This window comes from Syzygium oleosum, unplaced genomic scaffold (assembly GCF_021117445.2).
Source record: "Syzygium oleosum isolate NSW1041296 unplaced genomic scaffold, Sole_v2.1 Sole_v2.16, whole genome shotgun sequence".
NCBI classification, from domain to species: Eukaryota; Viridiplantae; Streptophyta; class Magnoliopsida; order Myrtales; family Myrtaceae; genus Syzygium; species Syzygium oleosum.
Window position 1 is genome coordinate 5,113,530 of NW_026607500.1, and position 21,574 is coordinate 5,135,103.

At 45.0% G+C, this 21,574-nt stretch overlaps 1 long non-coding RNA gene and 1 pseudogene across 1 annotated transcript; one reads left to right on the top strand and one right to left on the bottom strand.

Annotated features, from left to right (window-relative positions):
* Positions 1–21,574, bottom strand: part of LOC115671564 (glutamate receptor 2.1-like) — a 101,047-nt pseudogene that overhangs the window by 19,003 nt on the left and 60,470 nt on the right.
* On the top strand, positions 10,158–12,217 carry LOC130140177 (uncharacterized). The gene is made up of 2 exons (XR_008818195.1): positions 10,158–10,528; positions 11,232–12,217. It is a non-coding gene; the product is annotated as an uncharacterized LOC130140177 (long non-coding RNA).

A 21,574-nucleotide genomic window follows, 5' to 3' on the forward strand; every position in this document is an offset into this window, starting at 1 on the left:
CGCCAATTAGTCTTTCCGGTTAATTTTGGCCGGATTTTGGTGATGTGGACGCCGGCAGTGCCACGTAGGCCTGCCGGTGATAACGTGGATAATTTTTAATAATTTTTCGATTTTTTTATTATTTTTCTGATTATTTTTCCTTTTTTCTTTTCTTTTTTTGGCTTTCTTCCTCCCATTGCTGATGACCGGCCACCAGTGATGGCCGGCCACCGGCCATGGCTGGGCGGGTTGCCCTCGCCCGGCTAGGCGACGCACCACGCGGCTTGGGTGAGCCCCGGCGAGGGCTCCCCACGCTAGATCTTGTCACGCCCCGAACCCTACGAGCATGCAACATCCCACTATGGTCATTATGATGCGACGTCCCAGGACTTGTCGCTAACCCTTTCATTTTTATCTTTCTTTTTATTATGCATGCGGAAGTGACAATAACCAATACCCAGACAACAACAATAAATAGGGATAGGTAGGGAAAACGATTCACATCAAATAAATAACAACACCATTTTAATATTTACTTGATTAACCCTTGGGAAACGTTTCTTTACAAGCCCACTTCGGGCACTTCCATAAAAAGCCTACAAAAAGATACTAGGCTTGGGGTCAATCTACTTCGCCATCAGTGGATCAGTCAAAAAGTCAGCTTCCAGACATATCTCTCGTGGGCTATCCATATAGAGGGTCGGTGAGTCAAAATTGGGGGAGTCAGGGTCGTGCTTCGACAGTTCAAAATTCGACAGGTCCTCGGGAATAGGGTCGGGATCGAGCTCAGGATCCTCTACTGACCCGTCAGGTGGGTTGATCTCCATAGGATCCCATATCTTGTACCCAGACACTCTTCCGAAGGACCGTCGAACCCCTTGATAGGCCCAAACAGATCCTCACTATCCCTAACAAACCAAGCCTGGAACCGGTGGGGAACCCAATGAGTTAGTCCCCCATCCACCCAAACTATCGTCTAATGGCGCTAAAAAACGTATAGCTGGTCGAGGAATACGTGCATGGAAACAACAGTCTCCATGTCCTGAGGTACCCCGAACCGTACCGGGTGCATCGACATGCTAAGGTCCTGAAAGAGGTTTAACAATAACAAATGAGATAAAATCTCAATAAGTTAACGGCCTAAGCCCCGTTTAGGAGGCCAACTCACCTCAGGGTTCCTAGTCACACGGTCACACCATATAACTGATCTCTAACAGACCGATAAGTAACCACAGGCATCCTTACCTCACCTTGGCACACAGATCATACATAACATTAGTAATCAAACATCACAATAATGCATCAAGCATAACACGTACTCGGAACACATAAAGAGATTTCCCATGCATCATGCATCCATACTCGCGCGTGTCTCTATGATAAGGTAAAACCCACTTGGGCATGTCCCATACCATGCTTAGCAGTTTTCACCCCATAATCAAGCACTATGCAACATGCGTGTTCCATTTATCACGGTCTCTCTGGGCCACTACACATCAAGCGATACGCAGTGAGATGGTAGTCTTCCGGCAAGACCAAGTATCATCCCGCCCCGTCGGACACGGCAACGTCAAACGATCTATAGGATGACGGCATTCCAATACGGCAACATCAAATGATCTACAATAAGATGGTATCCCACAGGGAGCATCGAATCCGCCATCAGGCTGCGATTCGGCATCTGGAGTATCGGCAATCCAAATAATCTCCAGGCATATGATAAAATCGACCGTGATCTGCAGCAGACCTTGATAAATCAAGCATCGTCCAGCGATCTATGGCAAGACGGCTTCGACATGTGACCACACAAACACACAAGCATTCAGGCCAATTCTTATCTTTTCAATTAGCCAATGCAAACACGAACTGTGCTCGAATTAATGCCACATAACCATTTCTTTGTGATCACATATGCAAACAATCGCTCGACTTTGTAAAAACATCATTTCGAAATATACTTTACTTTTTCACGGCATCAATTCATTTCTCAAACATAATTATAAAATGATTCATTTTTAAAGATTCAAAATCTTTTCTTGAAAATAAACATTCAGATCATTTGGCCATGTATGCTAATTTATATGGCGAAATCCAACATTGGCATCACAATTCAAACATAAAACAATCGCAATTTGGTATTAAAAAACATATGAAAATATTAATATTTAATTTTCGGAATTTAAATATTTTATTAATGAATATATATATTTTAAGAACAAAATATTATTATTTAATTCCAAAAATTAATTTATTTAATAAAATAAATAATAATAATAAAATAATTGATAACTTATCATCAAATTTGCGATAACTTATTGCCCATACACCGATAGCTTATCACTCAATATCGATCACTTATCGATTAATTACCGATAATCTATCACCAATAACATATCAACTAAACACCGATAACCTATCACCATTTCTATGGATAACTTATCACCGAAATCATCGATAACTTATCATTCCGCCGATAACCTTATCACTTATACTTTTCCATAATCGCACTTAATCAATCCACTAATCACAATCAACATAATCTAAAACTACAATAAGCAAGTTTAACACCCTAAATGAGGGATTATGGGTTAACTTACTCGTCTAACTATGGCGATTACGCGAGAACGACGGCAACGACATGGCTGTCCGCAGTGGTTTCCAATTTGGGCTCAGTGGACGTCGGACGGCGGCGAAGGGAGCAGCTGCTGTAGGGTTATTCGAGGGCTGCTCGGGCCTGTTCTTGGCATGAAATGGCTACTGGTGGTGGTGGCTTGGCGGCTGAACAGCGGTAGACAGCAGCTGCAGCAGCGGACGAGCATGGCAAGCGGTGAACGGCGGCTATGGGCGGCTGACAGGCGGCTGTTCGGTGCGGCTTAGGGGCTCAACCGGGGATGAAATGGCAGCTCGTGGTGGCGTCGTGGTAGTTGGGACAGCGGCAGACGAGTAACTCAACCAGCGGGCGTGCCCGGGGAGAGGCAATGAGGACACCCGGCTGGAAAACAACCAGCGACCGGGGGGATGGGGGGAGGGGTTGTAGGGCATGGCTGGGCGGTGCTGCTCAGCCAGAGGGGAGCTGAGGTGGCGGTGGTTCAGCGGCGGGGAGGAGCGGTGCACGGCATGGCTGTTTTCGACGGAAATGGCTGGTCGATGAGCCGGAAATGAAGAAGCGAGAAGCAGCAGAAGCAAGCAGAAGCAGAAGCCGAAGAAAAGAAGTAAAAGCGGAAGAAGCAGCAGCGAAGGAAAAGTCAATCATGGGGGGGAGTGGGTGGAGTTGGAGGGGGAGTCAGCGGGGGAAGTTAGCCGGCATGGGGGGTCAACGGGGAAGAAGGAGGAAGAGAGAGAGAAGAGAGAGAGAAGGGAGGGGGAAAATGATTATCCCCACAAGAATTTTCCCAAAATTTTCTATTTTCTTTTGTAATTGTCTCAATTTTTGTCCCCTAAATTCCCACTTTGTCTTTGGCTAGGGTACCGATTGTGTGCTGACTAATCTTTATCGGGCCTTGGTGGTCGGCCCCCTCGAACGCGAGGCCCAACGGGCTTTGCTTGGTTCACTTCCGTTTCTCGCGTTGAATTTCCGATTCCTCAATCCTTTTCCGAAATTGGAATTTTCGATGGCCAATTCGTAAAAAAATTACGAGGCGATGTCCTATGGTTTGAATGTGAAATCCTTGAGCATTTGACACTCAAAATCAGAACACAATTCGTGACTGAAATCGATTAATCGCAATTATAGTTTATCTCAAACTAACGGGCGGCTGTTATAAATAAATTCTTTGATAGCCTTTCCCCTTTAGTTAGTATTCCCTGAGTGATCAGATCAAGGCAAGAATTAACTAATAAAGCATTGATAAAAACAACATTTCATAAATCATCAAATTAGGTCGAATTTTCAGGATATCACAGATCTGGTGGGGCTGGCCCTCGCCCAGGCCAGGGCGGCCTCGCCGGGCGTCGCTTGCGCCAAGGCTACGCCGGGCGAGGCCGCGGTGGCCTGGGCAAGGGTCGGCCCTATCAGATCTGGCGAGGCTCAGCCTCACCTGGGCTAGATCTAGCGAGGCCGGCCCTCGTCCAGGCCACGTTGGCCTCACCGCACATCGCCTGGCTGAAGGCAACACCCGGCGAGGCCGACGTGGCCTGGGCGAGGGTCGGCCTAGCCAAATCTAGCTTGGGCGAGGCCCACCCTTGCCGGGCCTTGCCTGGGCGAAGAAGGAAAAAAGAAAAATTATAAAATATTATTAAAAATTATCCACGTCAATGCCGGCGTTGCCACGTAGGCCGGCTAGTGTCCACGTCACCAAAATCCAGTGAAAATTAGCCGGAAGGACTGAATTGGCACAAACACGAAAGGTTTAGGACTCAATTGGAACCCAAAAGAAGTGTAGGACTAAATTGGCACAAATGCAAAAGGTTTTCCCTTAATAGGCTCGGACTTAGGCACCCTTAAGGTGAACCCCCCAGGTGAAAGGTATTGGGCTTCTTCTGTTGCATTCCTAACAAATTGGTATCAGAGCAGTGTTTGGTGAATGAAGTTAAGCATAATTTCCGGGTAGTAGGCATTATGGTGTAATAATACTAGATTGAGGATCTTCTTCTCGTCAACCAGAAGGTTATTAGTATTATACCATGTGTAAACCTTTAATAATTCATTGAACTATGTTTAAAGATTTCAAAAATCAAAAGTATTAGGATGCGCCTCATTATTAGTGATAGGAATTATGTAACGTCATGTGTCACGCCACGAACCCCAACGGGCTCGCGACACTCCTCGAAGGTCGTATTGAACGCGATGTCCCAGGACGCGTCGCCGACCCAAACGAAACACGCAAAGACAAACGCAAGCGGAAGCGGAAATCAACAAACCTAGACAGTAAACGATGAAGAAGGGGTAGTACTTACACTAACGAATAAATGCATTTCCATTGCATGGCATAACTTACAGCATTCATAAATACACAATATCAACCTAGGCCACTCACTTCAAACCACATTCATCAAAAGGGGCCGGTGGTTGGTGACCTTAACTCCTCTACAAAAGGGGCACTCAAAAGACAGGTAACTTGACCCATCCTCGATCCCCGAGGTACTCTGGCGGCGTCTCCAAATCAATCACGATTGTGGATCTGAAATTGTTTGCACTACAGCAATGAGAATAAATCTCAATAAGCAGACAAACTAAACCCTACATAGTAGGAATGGCCACGGTTCAGGAACTATCGGTTTCGGTTCGTGGTCATGTATGAATCGGAACCGGCGGTTCCGGGCCGGTTCCGGTTTCGGCCGGTTTTGGTTCGAGGGGGGAGGATGAGAAAAGGGGAGGAGGCACAGGGTAGCGAGGGGGGAGGAGGAGGGGGCGTCGGCGTCGGCGGCTGCGGCCATGGGCGGGGGCGACGGCGGCGACGGCGACGGGGGTCAGATTTGGGAAGACGGGGGGCAGTCAGAGGAGAAAAGGGGAGGACTGGAGGAGGCGCAGGGGAGAGGGGGGAACGAGGGATTTGGAGGAGGACTGGAGGAGGTGGGCGTGGGTGGGGTTGGAACATGGGGCTGCAGGCTCCCGCTGCTTGTTGTCGACGGCGTTGACGAGGATCTCGTCGAAGATCTTGTAGAGGTCGGGGACGTAGGCGACGAGGCGATGGACCACCTCGTCGCCCTCATAGACCCACAGTGACTGGGTCTAGGTGTGCTTCTCGACAGAGCCGATGTAGGTGTCGGGGCGGAGGAGGATGTGCTCGAGTTGGGACCTCTTCTGGTAGGTCTCCTCCACGGTCCTGCCTTTGTGCGCCGCCGCACCGGCGGCGGCGATGTTGGCGATGTTGCTGGTCTGCAGGGGAAGTGCGTGGGCCATGGGTTATGGCGGCGGAGGAGGAGGGGAAGATTCTGGAGAGGAAGAATCGCTGCAGCACTAGTTTTTTTTTTTTGTGTGGAACCGGGCCCGAAACCGCCGGTTCCAAAATTATTTGAACCGGAACCGGGACCGCAGGCCCGGTCAACGGGCCGGTTCCGGGCCAAAACCGGCCCGTGGCCATGTCTACTACATAAGCCAATGCATACCTAGACAAGTATCAACATGCAATCTAACAAGTGACATACTAGAATTCACATAAAAGTACTTACCTTGCCTCTAATCACACGCCAACTTTGCATATTAGTCAAACACTATAATGCAATAATAGCCCAAGCACATATCACAATCAGCTGAGTGCCATACACACGTGCATTCATCCAATTCAACTAAATACATTACACATGCGTGTCCATCCAACTTTCTCGCGACCCGGGTCAACACCCCACAGGTCCTTTCTCGCCATCCACGTCAACACACTACTCCAGGCTGGTTGCCCTCCGATTAATTCGGGCTTTGTCCTGCGTCAACACGCTCCAGGACCTTTCTCACGACCCGGGTCAACACCCCACATGTCCTTTCTCATTTTGTCACGACCTGTGTAAACACGCCTCAGGTCAGCCCTCCGATCAATCCGGGCTTTGTCCCGCATCAACATGCTCCAAGACCTTTTCACGACCCGAGTCAACACCCCACAGGTTGGCAGCCCTCCGATCGATCCGGGCTTTTCAAGCAAACACACACGCCACATAATTCAATCAATTTCCACGTCTTTCACATAATCAAATATCACGCAACCATTTCCAAATGACCACAACACAATTCGCCATACTTACGCCAAAAAGGCCACGGTTCCACCAATTCATGTTGCATTTCAACAAGCACCTACGATCACCATTGAGCGATCACAACCAACCATTAATTCACCACATATGACCACAATTCAAGCATTGGACCACACGGGACAATCACACACTAAATTGATATTCTAGCATCAACGGCCCCTCATACAATCACACTAAGCCACAACTCAAAATATGCGCGTTATCCCCATCACGAATCATCAACATGAACTACCATAAAAGGAACATTAAATCACACACGAACAACTATTATCTACGACACAACTTCCAGCATTAATCAACTCCAAAACCAGCCACAAAATCTATCATAAATCACCTCGTTTCAGCCCACATTCCGACCCATTCACTCACCCCGAACCAGCCAACAATTCCGTCACCAAACCGCGCTAAACGACCACCAAATCAACCCCTAACAGCCCCTAATCAGCCACATTTCCACTCTAAACGACCCCTAAACAAGTCTATTAACACCCAAAGTCCTAGATAAGGTTTAGGGTGTTGTTTACCTCAACCCGAAGCAAGAAAATGGGGCAAGGGCAACAGCTAGGGGGCCGAAACAGAGCAGCAACAGTAGCAGCGGCACCGGTGATCGTGCGGCAGTTCGTGGCGACGATGGCAAGGCGGCTGCTCGAGCGGGCAGCAGGGCGGACTGGTGATGACGCAGGTGGTCGGAGTAGGGGCAAGGGCAGTAGGGAACCGTCGGAACAGAGGCAGCGAGAGGGAGAAATAGGGGAAGGAAGCTGTTGGGCCGGAACAGGGCAGCGGCGGCGATAGCGACAGCAGGGCAGCGGCTGGGCTCCGGCAACTGGGCGGACGACCTGCGAGCAGCAGCTGCACCGTCGGCGTTCTTGAGCTGGGGCGGCGCCGGCGTGACTTCTCTTCCAGCGTGGCTCTCTGGTCGCGTGAAATAGAGGGGGAAAGGGGAGAGAGAGACAGCTAGGAGGGGGAGTTGTGAGCAGAAGCAGTGGTGGTCGCTGGGCGAGCGACAGGTGGTGGCTAGATGGCAATGGACGGCGGCGATAGGCGGCGGCCGGCTGTTCCTGGTTGTATGCGCACGAAGCGGAGGAGGAGGACGATGGACCGAATCAGCAGGGGAAGGAAAGGAGACGGTCACAGCAGCCCTGGGCTGGGACGAGTGGCCAGACAGCAGCTGCGGCAGATGGCGCGCGGTGGCCAGATGGGCGACGAGCGGCGAATCTGGTCGACGGGCAGGGGCGCGTGCTCGAGAGGGAGAAGGGGAGCTCGGCGAGGGAAGAGGTGAGACGGTGGAGGAGTCGGATGGCGCGGCTGGGGCGGACGGTCGCGACGGCCGGGAAAGCGGCGATGCAAGGCGGACATAGAGCGGTGGTCGACGGTGAGCAGCAAGGAGGAAGCTGGAGCAGCGGCGAAGAGGAAGGAAAAGAAGAGAAGAAGAAGAAGAAGAAGAAGAAAAAAGAAAAGAAGAAAAGGAGGAGAGAGAGAAGGGTCTGCATGGGGAGGTTGGGGAGAGGGGACGTGCGCGCAGTGGGGGAGGGGACGTGACCGGGGGGTGGGGGTGGGGGGGAGAGAGAGAGAGAGAAAGAGAGGGAAAAGTCAATGCAATGAGTGTGATCCGACAGCCCACATTCGAACTCGAAATTGATCCAACGGTTCACGAAAAATCCTAATTATAAATTAGGATTTGGCCAAAAGACACTAAATAAAACACATTACGAGGGAGGTCTACTGGTCCAAATCCGCACCCGGTCAAAATTTCCCTTTCCACCAATTCCGGGCAATATCGACGTTGGCCACAATAATATCGACACTATCCAATTAAATTCGTCACGAAACTCCGATAAATTCGACACCAAAGTTCGGGCTCTAAATAACGGCTAAATTCGATCGAGTGCGATTCTAGCGAAATTTCTAATTTAAAAATAATCTAAGAGTAATCAGTTCTGGGCGAGATTTTACTATAAGCACACTGATGAAATACACGCTTTATAAATCCCAAAAATGGGTCGAAATTCGGAATGTCACATCATACATTTAATTACAAAGAATTATTTTATTTATTCTCCAAATATGCAAAATCCTACATTACAACTTTTTAGAAATTTATTATCTTACTTTATGATTTCTAATGTAATTATAGGTTACTTTTTAATGGATTTGTTAAGCCCTAAAGGATATTACGTGGAGGGAGACTATATTAATATAAGATCCTTAGTTCTCATGTGCAAACCGAACACGAAGAGTAGGACCGGGAATTTAAAAGGATAATAGGACAAAGAAGAATCACAAGAAAAATGAAATATTAAATAGAACATAAAAAATTATACTCGACTATGATATTAATGTCACTTGATCGAGCTCGAGATTGCACATATCATAGAAAGTCTGGACGATGTTTTTCCTACTTCTATGATATGTGCAATCTCGAGCTCGATCAAGTAATACTACACAAAAAAGTATTTTTAAAATCATGGTAAGTCGAGTTGAAGCTTTCCAAAGTAATACTATTAATGTTTGGATTCCCCTTATATCTCTAGTTGGAATAGCTAAGTCAAGTTGAATATTTCCAAAGTAATATATTTGATCGATAGAACTCTATAATATATTACTTTGCAAATGTCCTCGTCGAGTTGAATCTTTCCAAGTCTCTAGCTTGAAATTTTACTTTCTTTCATTAGAAATTCAAAACTCAAGTGACAAGTTCAGAAGCATATGACTGGCAAGCATATGGTCCCATGCCATATTGGTAGTGCATGTCAGCTCGAGATTACCGTGAAATTTCCAAGATTAGTTTAATCTGCTAATTACAATCGATGAAAATATTATTAATTCACTAGGAATTATTTTTACTATATATCCAAACGCTTTGGCCTTGTAATGTTTGCATTGTAACTGAAGGGTGAAATCAAGTAGGTGTTAGAGCTTGTTTTCTATCTCTTTCATATGCAAATCTAGGAAAGAGCCTCATCATAGAAAAAAGTCTGATATATGTCGTTAATCACGGATCTGAAAATTGTTGAGAAAACTAATTAATAAATTTTGAAGTTAACAAAACTATCCGTGTGTATCTTGTAAATCTGATAAATGTCTTCAAGTATTTTGATTTCGGAAAATATTCTTGGAAAAGAAGCATATGGCAATCTTAATCTTATTCAAATTCAGATTGTGGAATTTACTTCAAGAAAAAGAAGTTCAAACCTTATACTGGAAATGAAGAACTTTAGACTCAGAGAACTACTTATGTTCCTATCTTGACTCTAATTCAGAACGTGACACAAATTCAGAACGTAACACAAGTTCAGATCGTGACACAAGTTCAAAACGTACATAACAGCTAGTGCTCTGGTTTAGATTTCACACGTAGAAAGATTTGATTGACTCAATCTTAAAAATTATTTTGCAAACTAACTTTGAAATGCAAAACATCTAAAATTGATTGGCAAATCAATCTTGAGACAAGATTCTTTCTAACGAAAAAGCTCTACATATGGAAGCTAAGGTACTGCATGATAACCATTCTGGTTCTGTCCAGAACTGGTTTTTTGCTCCCGAAATCAGTTTTGGACCAGAAACCCGTTTGTTAACGCAATTTAATTTTTCTATTTCCGGGACAAGTTTTTGTCCCGGAACTCATTTTGGACCAAAAATGAGAAACAGAAAAAACTAGGTTTTTCGTTTCTGGACCAAAAGTGAGAACTCATTCCCGAAGAAATCGATTTTCTTCAACACATCTCTCTCTCGTCTCCTTCGAGCTCTCTCTTCTGCCCGACTCTCTCTCTACTCTCTTCTGTTGCCGTCGACAGAGGAAGCCAAGCCACTCGTTCGCTTGCTCCGACCGAGAGGAAGCCAGGGCCGCTCGCTCCTGCTCCACGTAAGCTCCGATCGTGCGCAAATCTCCTCTCATCTCTCTCTTTTCTGGATTTGGAAGTCGCCGTGATCGAGGGGGTCAGCTTCGGCCTCGCCGTGGGCGACGGTCGAGCTCGCCGTCGCCCAGATCTGGGCGACCGCGAGCTCGACCGCCGGCCCTGGGCAAGGCCGCTCGGCCTCCCCCAGACTGAGCGGCCTCGCCCAGGGCCGGCGGTCGAGCTTGCCGTCGCCCAGATCTGGGCGAGGCCGAGCGGCCTCGCCATGGGCGGCGGTCGAGCTCGGCGTCGCCCAGATCTGGGCGAGGCCGAGCGGCCTCGCCGTGGGCGGCGGTCGAGCTCGTCGTCGCCCAGATCTGGGAAAATTTTGGTTGTTTAGGATTTATGGTAAGTCGGTTCCGTCGCATAGGATTCCTTCAGTTTTTGGGGTGTTTGTTTCTCAAGAATTTGTGGTGTGTGGACTCGAAGATTGCTAGGGTTTGGGTTGGATGAGATTAGTCGGTTCGCATTAACGTGCTCGGGATATTGAATGGGGACCTCTTAATAAGCTGAAAGATGTAGAAGTCGCGATGCTTGGGAACATTCTGACCACTGAACAGTTGCTCCATAATTGGTAGCGAACTCCAAATTGATGAAGTAAATGGGTTTCTATTTTTGAAAGCCAGTGTTTCGCCCGATTTTTTCACTGATTTGATCTGGGGAATTTTGCAGTCGGGTTCGATTTCCACTTCTTCGAAGTGTTCGTGTCAAAATTCTTCGAGGTTCAACTCAGGTATGCAATTTCTTCTTTGAAATCTTCGACTGGGAGTTCTTCAACTGTTCTAAAATTTGCGAATCTTGTTGATTTAACTCTGATGATTTGTGTTTTTTAAAAATTGATGTGCATCTCCGAAGTCTTCCACTGCTTGGGAGTTGTCCGAATATTATGAATTCTGTGAATGGAGGAAGATTTCTATAGAATGATTTCGGTGCAATTTTTTGAAACCTCGTTCAACATTAACGTAGGTTTCCCCAACTGGATGGGGAACAAGAATTGCTAACAGACTTCATAAGCATCATTCCCCTTTTGGAATGATAGCTAGCAAAAAATGCAATAATATTGTAGTAAATTTAACTTCAGTTTTCCATCCCTGTGACTTTGCCTTTTGCGCATGACCATTCGTGGGAGTTTGGCGTTCGTTGCTTTCCCTCGGTCAGTTTGGGAAAAATTTGGTTGTTTTTAGTGTTTGATTCGGGGGCTGATGCTGTCGTGATTGCTTTGTATGCGTCCCCTATTTTGTCAATTGATTGAATTGCTGTCCTGGGATTTGAGAGTGTAACATGATCTGTTGGGCGTTCGCATCAAAATTACATAAGTTGGATAGGACTCCAAATTCCAGTGATTATTCTTATTGGATGATCAACTCTGCCGGTCTTGTCAGTGACTCGGTTGTTGGTGATTTTTCTTAAATAGTTGATGGGTGGTTTGAGCTAACCCTGGAAAGTTTGGATCGTTTGGCAAATTCTTGGCCTGGTCAATCGGCATTTGTTGGTTGTTTGCGTTTTGGCAGGATTTGTCTGATTAGAAGCTGTCTGGCATAATGTTAGATCGGATGATCCTTTTTTTTCTGAATTTATTGGATGATATCTTCCCTTTCTCTTAGCTGGGGGGGATCTCTTTTCCTTCGGCATCATTGCTTAAATGCATCTTTTTGCAAGTAGTTGTCCAATTCAAAGAATGTGCAGTGCCACCACCGTAGGTAAATCATTTATGATGGTGCATTATTTGCAAAACTAGTAGCTAGTAACCAAGAACATGCCCTTAAAGTCGAGACAGGGCCTAACAGCTGTCATGGGGATAGATTTTGGTAGATCAATCTTTTCCCTTATTTGATAATTCCTTGTGGAATCTTTCCGCAATTTCTCTTTCCTCTTCTCCAGTGCACAAGATGAGGTTATTGACGATACATCAACAGAGGAGGATATCGAGATCAACATGCTTAGGAAAAGAATTGCCAATCAATTGGCAATTGATAATAATATGGCGGAGATTCCATGAAAATGTGTTTCTGACTTTTCTAATGTATTTCCATTATTTTGTATTTGAGGATTTTTTATGTTGGCTCTTGTAATGTGACGTGGCATTTTGGGATCTCCTATATTGGCTCTTGTAATGTAATGTGATGTGCTTGGTTTACTTTTCTCCATAAGCTTTTGCGATATTATGCGGAACGATGCATACTCACAAATATTGAGAGCAAATATCGAGAACGATGGTGGTTGAATGCTGAAGACCCGTTCCAGTGCTTGGCCATTTGCATTAATTTGACTGGAATTTGTGTGCGGGCGTACGTAACGTTACGAATCCAACGTAAAATTTAATTTCAAAACTTCACAATTTGTGGCCACCCGTTTTGAGCAAAATTTTATTTTTTTTAGGTGTCGAAAAAAATTAAAAAATTAAAAACATCAAAACTTCATAGAATGGCTTAGAATATCTGTGATCACCCATTTCGAAAAAAAATAAAAAAAATAAAAAATTTGAAAATTTCTCGGAATGGCTTATAATATCTGTGGCTACCAACTTTGAGTAAAATTTAATATTTTTTTAGGTGATGGAAATAAAAAAGCAAAAAATAAAAAATATCATTTGGGCACCTCAAAAATTTTATATTTTACTCAAAGTGAGTGGCTAGAAGTATTCTAAGCCATTATGTGAAGTTTTCAAATTTTTGATTTTTAATATTTTTTTGTACCTAAAAAAATTTAAATTTCGCTCAAAGTGGGTGGCTACAGGTATTCTAAGTCATTCTGTGAAGTTTTGAAATTTTTTATTTTTTCACTTCTTGATTTTTTTTCGGCACCTAAAAAAATTTAAATTTCGCTCAAAGTGGATGGTCACAGGTACTCTATAAGCCATTCTATGAAGTTTTGAAATTTCTAAAATTTTTAATTTTTTTTGGAAATCTCAAAAAAATTAAATTTCTCTTGAAATGGTTAGCCACATGTATTCTAAGTCATTCTGTGAAATTTTGAAATTTTTAATTTTTATAAATTTTTTTAGGGCATCTAAAAAAAATTAAAATTTACTCAAAAAGTGAGTGGCCACAGCTATTCTAAGCAATTTTGTGAATTTTTGAAATTTTTTTTATTTTTTATTTTTTATTTTTTTGGGTACCTCAAAAAATTTAAATTTCACTCAAAGTGGGTGGTCACATGTATTCTAAACTATTCTGTGAAGTTTTGAAATTTTTTATTTTTTTTGGGAACCTAAAAAATTTTAAATTTCACTAAAAGTCGATGGCCACAGGTATTCTAAGCAATTCTGTAAAGTTTTGAAATTTTTTATTTCTTTATTTTTTTTTTGAAAAATTTCAACAAATTTCCTATTTTCCCGAAATCTGAATTTTTTTTTTATTTTCTCAACATTTTGATGATTTTTTCTAGAATTTTTCAAATTTTTGGGATTTTCGGAATTTTTTTAAAGATTTTTATTAATTTTTCAGATTTTTTTATTATTTTTATTTCATTTCTAAAAAAATGGATTTCTGTTCCTGGAAATAGAATTTTATGTTGTTTATCAAATGGGTTTTTGTTTCAGGAAATAGAAATTTCGTGCTGTTATCAAACGGGTTTCTGTTCTAGAAACAGAAATTTTTTGTCGTTATCAAACAGGTTTTTTTTCCCAGAAACTCATCCAGGAACCAGAAATAGAAAAATCTATTTCTGGTTCAGGAACTCATTCCGGACCAGAATGGTTATCATGCGCTACCTAAGTTTTTGGTTTTATGGGTGACCATAATCAATGGAGATTCAGAATTTGTCATTCAATGGCTACTCAATCATCTTCATACAGATCTGTCTAACGAGTAGATTGGAAGACGAACCTCTAAAGACTGTCCAATAGATCGGAAGTGGAGGAATAGAAAGGGAGACCAAGGTGTCGATAAGTAGAAGCGAGAGACAAAGTCCAGAATCTAGAATCTCAAATTCTGAACAAACTTTGATCCTATATACTTGTCTTTCATGGGCTACATTTTGTGATTTTAAGAGAAGTACTGAAAGAGTGATTGAGTGAGATAGTAAAACCTATCATACACTGAGTGTTATCACTCATTATTGTAATCTCTTGTTGATCATCTAGTGGAATCTAGCTAATATGCTGTCATTATAAGAGAGTGGACGTAAGCTTGATCTAAGCCGAACCACTAGAAACTTTATATGCACATTCTCTTATCCCTAAACTCTTGCTGCTATAATTTATTACACACTAGTAAAACTACTTCTAAAGTTTTTTCAGATTCTGAACTTTGCACTTTAAGTTCAGACTCAGTTCTTGACCTTTTAATTCCACTTTATATTTGTCAAGAATTGATAAAATCACATATTCACCCCCCTCTAGGTGATCCTCGCTAGCCACGTTAGAAATGAAACTATTGATCAATAAATACGAATTTTCTCAAACTCGCAAATTATTTGATCACATAGGATGAATAATGTCTTTCTAGTGTTCATTTCGAAGCTTTAAGTCTCGCAAAATCAAGCATTTGACCCAATTAGAGTTTAAACTATTTTAAAATTAAAAGTACGACGAGGAGAGTTAATAAGAGTTCAATAAGAGTTGGAGCGTAACATGAAACATAAAAGACATAGATAATATTCTAAATATATAATATATAATATGCTCAATGGAATATTCCTTGTAATTAATACGATGAATGTTTGGATTCCCCTTATATCTCTACCTAGAATGACTAAGTCAGTTGAATCTTTCCAAAGTAATATATTTGGTTGATAGAACTATTTAATATATTCCTTATAATTGAAAATGTCTTCATCGAGTTGTATCTTTCCAAGTCTCTAGCTTGAAACTTGAATTTCTTTTATTAGAAATTTGAAACGTACGTGACAAGTTCAGAAGCATATGACTGGCAAGCATATGTTCCAATGTCATATTGGCAATCCATGTCCGCTGGAGATTACTGTGAAATTTCCAAAATTAGTGTAATATTCTAATTACAGGCAATAAAAATATTATTAATTCACTAGGAATTACTTTTAATATATATCCAAACGCTCTAGGCTTGTAATGTTTGGACCGTAACTGAACGGTCATATCAAGTAGGTATCACCGTATCAGAGCTTGTTTTCCGTCTCTTTCGTCTGCAAATCAAGGAAAGAGCCGGATCATAGAAAAAAGTCAATTTATGTCGTTAATTACGGATCCGAAATGACACCATTGATCAATAAATACAAAATTCTGTCGAACTTGCAAATTACTGGATCACGTAGGATGAATGATGTCTTTCTGGTGTTCTTTTTAGTGAGATAAGTCAAGAAGACAGTTGTGACATTCCGAATTTCGACCCATTTTTGGGATTTATAAAACGTGCATTTCGTCAGTGCGCTTATAGTTAAATCTCGCCCGAAACTGATCACTCTTGGGTTATTTTTAAATTAGAGATTTGGCCGTTATTTAGAGCCCGAACTTTGGTGTCGAATTTCTCGGAGTTTCGTGACGAATTTAATTGGACGGTGTCGATATTATTGTGGCCAACGTCGATATTGCCTGGAATTAGTGGAAAGTGAAATTTGGACCGGGTGCGGATTTAGACTAGTACACCTCCCTCTTTATTTAAATCATTTTATGCATTTTAGCCTTTTATTTAAATTTGAAAGTTCGAATTGTTGTGGCCCTTGGATCTTGTCTTGATCTCCAAGACGGATTTGTGGCCTTTAGATCACACTTGAGGGGGTAGGTGTATAGCTTGTACCTCTCTCTCTCTCTCTCTCTCTCTCTCTCTCTCTCTCTCTCTCTCCCGCTCATTTTTCCCCCCTGTCACGATCGTCCTCCCCCCCCTCTCTCCCTTCTATCTTTCTGCCGAGCTCTCCCCCTCTCTCTGCGCACGCTCTCTGGCCACTGCCAAACCGCCGCATGTCATCCGCCTGAGCCACCGTCCGGCAGCTCGTCCCAACCCCAGCCACCGCCGTTCGCCGCCACCTCTGCCACTGGCCGCGCCACCACCAACTTTCTTCCCTTGTTTCTTGCTCGCCGCCCTTGTTTCAGCCGTCCGCCACCTCTTCCGAGTCGGCTTGCCGTTCGTCCGTGGCCGCCGTGAGCCTGCTGAACTCCCACCAGCTCCGCCGTCACCGTTGCTATTCCGGCGAGACTCCCCTGCCACCCCGCTCCCCTGTTCCGGCGACCATTCCCCCCTCTCCTCTGTTTTTGTCTCTCTCCAGCCTGTCACCGCCTGACCGGTCACCGCCGTTGCTGCTGGCCACCGCAGCCCTTGCCGGCTCGCCACCGCCACCCAGCTTCCCCCCTTAGCCGCCGCCACTGCTGCTCTGTTCTGGCCCAACAGCTCCCTTCCCCTATTTCTCCCTCTCGCTGCCCCTGTTCTGGCGGTTCCCCGCCGCCCCTGCCCCTACTCCGGCCACCTGCTCGCCATCACCAGTCCGCCCTGCTGCCCGTTCGAGCAGCGCTTTGCCATCATCGCCACGAACTGCCGCACGACCGCTGGTGCCGCTGCTACTATTGCGGCTCTGTTCCGGCCCCCTAGCTGCTGCCCTTGCCCCGTTTTCTTGCTTCAGGTTGAGGTAAGCGACACCCTAAACCTTGTCTAGGACTTTGGGTATTAATAGACTTGTTTAGGGGTCGTTTGGAGTGGAAATGTGGCTGATTAGGGGCTGTTCTAGGTTGTTTTGGTGGCCGTTTAGCGCGGTTTGGTGACGGAATTGTTGGCTGGTTCAGGGTGAGTGGATGGGTTGAAATGTGGGCTGAAACGAGGTGATTTATGATCGGTTTTGTGGCTGGTTTTGGAGTTGATTAATGTTGGAAGTTGTGTCGCGGATAGTGGTTGTTCGTGTGTGATTCAATGTTCGTTTTATGGTAGTTCATGTTGATGATTCGTGATGGGGATAGCGCGCATTATGTGAGCGTTGGCTTAGTCTGATTGTATGAGGGGCCGTTGATGCTTGAATGTTGATATAGTGTGTGATTATCCCGTGTGGTCTAATGCTTGAATTGTGTTCATATGTGGTGAATTAATGGTGGAATTGTGGTTGTCTTAGTGCGCATGAGTGGCGAATGGTATTGAGGTTGATCGGATATCCTTGGGTGATGTTTGAATATGTTAGTGGCATTAAATTGATTAAATTAAGTGGTGTGTGTGTTTGCTTGACCAAGCCCGGATCGATCGGAGGGCTGCCAACCTTTGGGGTATTAGCTCGGGTTGGGAGAAAGGACCTGTGGGGTGTTGACCCGGGTCGTGAGAAAGGTCTTGGGGCGTGTTGAAGCGGGACAAAGCCCAGATTGATCGGAGGGCTTCCAGCTTGGAGCATGTTGACGCGGGTGGCAAGAAAGTACCTATGGGGTGTTGACCCGGGTCGTGAGAAAGTTGGATGGACGCGCATGTGTAATATATTTGGTTGAATTGGATGAATGCACGTGTGTATGGCGCTCGGGTGATTGTGATATGTGCTTGGGCTATTATTGCATTAATGTGAATTGACTAATGTGCATAGTTGACGTGTGAATTGAGGCGAGGTAAGTATGTTTGTGTGAATTCTAGTACGTCGAATGTTAGATTGCATGTGGAGACTTGTCTGGGTAAGCATTGTCCTATGTGGGGTTTAGGGGTCTGCTTATTGAGATTTATTCTCATAGTTGATTTATAAACCATTTCAAACCCCTGACCCAGACCTTGATCATGCCGTCTCGGCTTTTTGGGATACCTTTGCATATCGATCACATGGTGACGGAGTATCCAGTGGGGGAGAACATGGTGTACTATAGGCGTGCTAGTGTGGTGTATGTAGATGAAGGCTCAGTAAACTGGAAACCCATGGTGTTTTTGGCTTGGCTGTATCGAGAGAATAGCGGAGATTTGGTGGGGCCGATACAAGGGTTTGATGTTCCCCAGGGAGGCTTAGTGGCAGGACTTGGGGACTGGGACCCAATGGAAGTTGTCCCTCCCGATGGTGAAGTCATCGATCCCGAGTTCGTCCCTGAAAACCCTGTCCCGGAGCCAGAGCCGATGGAGTCTAACCCGGAGCCAGAACCTGTAGTTGAAACCTCTGAGTTCGAGCCCGAAGGGAAGCCTATGGAGTCGGAGCCCGAGGAAGAGCTGTTCGAGATCGAAGTTGATACGAAGTCGGAGTCTATAGGATTTGATTCGGATTGGGCACCGTCAGAGTGTTGGGTGCTGGGCGTAGAAGCTTTTTAGTAGAGCCCTTTTTGTGTATTCCGTAGTCTGGCCTACCACCTGTCCCTTTTTAATGATGAAGGTGGATGCTAACCCTAGGAGCCTATTGTATGAATATATGGTCTCAAGCTAATGATATGAGTTTATTGATTTGTGCAAGTACTACCCTTTTGTCATTGTTTATTGTCTGGGCTGTTTGATTTCCGGTTCCGCCTGCATTTGTCTTCGCGTGTTTCGTTTGGGTCGGCGACGCGTCCTGGGACGTCGAATTCAATACGACCATCGAAGGGGTGTCGTGAGCCCGTGGGATTCGGGGCATGACATCCCAGTTGATTTGGTATCAGAGCAAGGTCAGCTCGATCCAAGTTGGTCGAAGCCTGGAGTGATAAGGAGCGACGACTTTGGGGTAGCTAGTTAGGGAGACTCGTATGTCATGCGTACCCCAGACGGTGTGATTGTAGTTGATGAGTGAATTTATGCATTAATATGTGAGGTGCAGGTGCGTCAGGGCTTGAGATAAGTGCACGAACTCTATTGGTTGTGATTGGCTGCCTGCTTAGTGAATTGTTGTTGCGATTCATTGCCTAGGGCTTTAGACTGGTATAGTTGGCCTAGGTCTCTAACTCTTGAGTGGAATTATAGCAGGTAGGCGAGTGTGAGTACCCAGTGAGAATGAGCAGTTGAGGAAGAGGTCGAGGTCGAGGTCGTGTGGCCCCGCAAGCTAGAGTTACAGAGGATCCCCAGGTGGATGGAATTCTGAGGGTACTATAAGAAGTCGGGATTTTAATGGGTAGACAGATCGAAGAGCGGAATGCTATTGTCACTGCTGCTGCTGAGGCCGTTGTAGCCGCTGCTAATGAGGTCAATGGAAACAATGGGAATAATGGGAACCACGGGAATGGTGGGCACCCCGCTTAGGGCCAAGTACAGGCAAATAGGCCGATGTCTAAGCTGATTGAGCAGTTTTTGAAGCTGAAACCTCCGAGATTTGATGGTAGAGGTAATACTGAGGCTGCACCTCGATGGGTGGAAGAGTTAAAGAAAACTTTCAAGGTGCTAGGGTGCACTGAAAAGGAGAAAGTAACCCTGGCAGTCTACCAGCTTTCAGGAAAATGTAAGCGATTGATGGAGAGCCACCAAAGGTCAAGTGTTTCCCACTGGTACTGCCTCGACTTAGACTATTTTTATCGAGACCTTTAATGGCAAGTATTTCTCGGAAAGTGCCCGAGAGCAGAAGTTGGTTGAATTCATGAGACTTCGCCAGGGTCAGATGTCGGTGGATCAGTATGAGGCCGAGTTCGCAAGGCTGTCCAAGTTTGTCCCTAGAATGGTAGAGGACCCAGTGGACAAAGCCAGGAGATTCCGAGATGGACTGAAACCGGACCTTCGCAGTCAGATGATCTCACTAAACTTAAGAGGATATCATGAGATTTATGACCGGGCTCAGGCAATTGAGCGTGATTTGATGGATCGGGCTGCCGCCTCTGGATCGCGACAGGCCCCGGCTTGGGACAACTGTCGTTTTGGAAAGTGACCTATGACGGGAAATAATCATTTTGTTCTCCCCATTCAGAGAAATATCGAGAAGCCGAATCGCTTTTAGAACGCGTCGTGTAGGTTATGTGGAGGGAGACATAGGAATGGACCTTGCCCAAATAGGGTCGGAGCGTGTTTTATATGTGGCGGAATGGGCCATCAGTTCAGGAAATGCCCCAATATCAGACAGGCTAGGTCGCCTGCGCTACTGCCACCGCCACCCCAGAACGGAAATCAGTTCGGAGCTATCCAGCCGGCCAATCAGAATAGGCCGCCGGCCCAAGGATGAGTATATGCAATGGCGATGAGGGAAGCTAAGGACGCGCCTGGCATGGTCACAGGTAGGGTTTCTCTCTGTGATCATGCTGCATATGCTTTATTTGATCCGGGGGCGTCGCATTCGTTTATATCTGAGCAGTTCGTTAGAATGTTTAGAATTTAGCCGAAACTGCTTGAAGTTATGCTGTGTGTGACTACTCCATTGAACGATAAAGTGCTGATTGCGTTTGGATGCCCTGATTGTAAGATAGTGATTGGAGATAGGGAAGAAATGATAGATTTGGCATTTTTAGCTATGTATGACTTTGATGTGATTATTGGTATGGACTGGTTAGTTAAACAGAAAGCGGTAATGGACTGTAGTAACAGGGTGATCCAATTTAATCCGATTGGATATCCTAGATTCAAGTTTGTGGGAAACCGAGGAGGAACCCCGATCCTTTGGATCTCGTCACTTGAGGTGACGAAGCTGTTAGGCGAAGGGTGCTAAGGGTTTCTGGCAAATGTAGTTGATTCGACGGCTGGAGAGCCGAGGCTTAAAGACATAACCGTGGTATGCAACTTCCCCGATGTCTTTCCTCAGGAATTGCTGGGACTGCCACTTGATAGAGAAGTAGAGTTTGTGGTTGAGTTGGCCCCCGATACGAAATCGATCTCGAAAGTGCCCTATAGGATGTTGCTGTCAGAATTGAAGGAATTGAAAGTTCAAATGCAAGAGTTACTGGATAAGGGCTTTATTCGCCCGAGTGCGTCTCCATGGGGAGAGCCAGTGTTATTTGTGAGAAAGAATGATGGGTCTTTGAGGTTGTGCATTAACTACAGATAGTTAAATCAAGTGACCATTAAGAATAAATACCCATTACCAAGGATAGATGACTTGTTTCATCAGTTACAACGAGCATCGATATTTTCTAAGATCGACTTGAGGATGGGTTACCACCAACTGAGGATTAAGAAAGAGGATATACCAAAAGCGACATTTAGGACGAGATATGGGCACTATGAGTTTACAGTAATGCCATTCGGATTGACTAACGCCCCTACAGCCTTCATGGA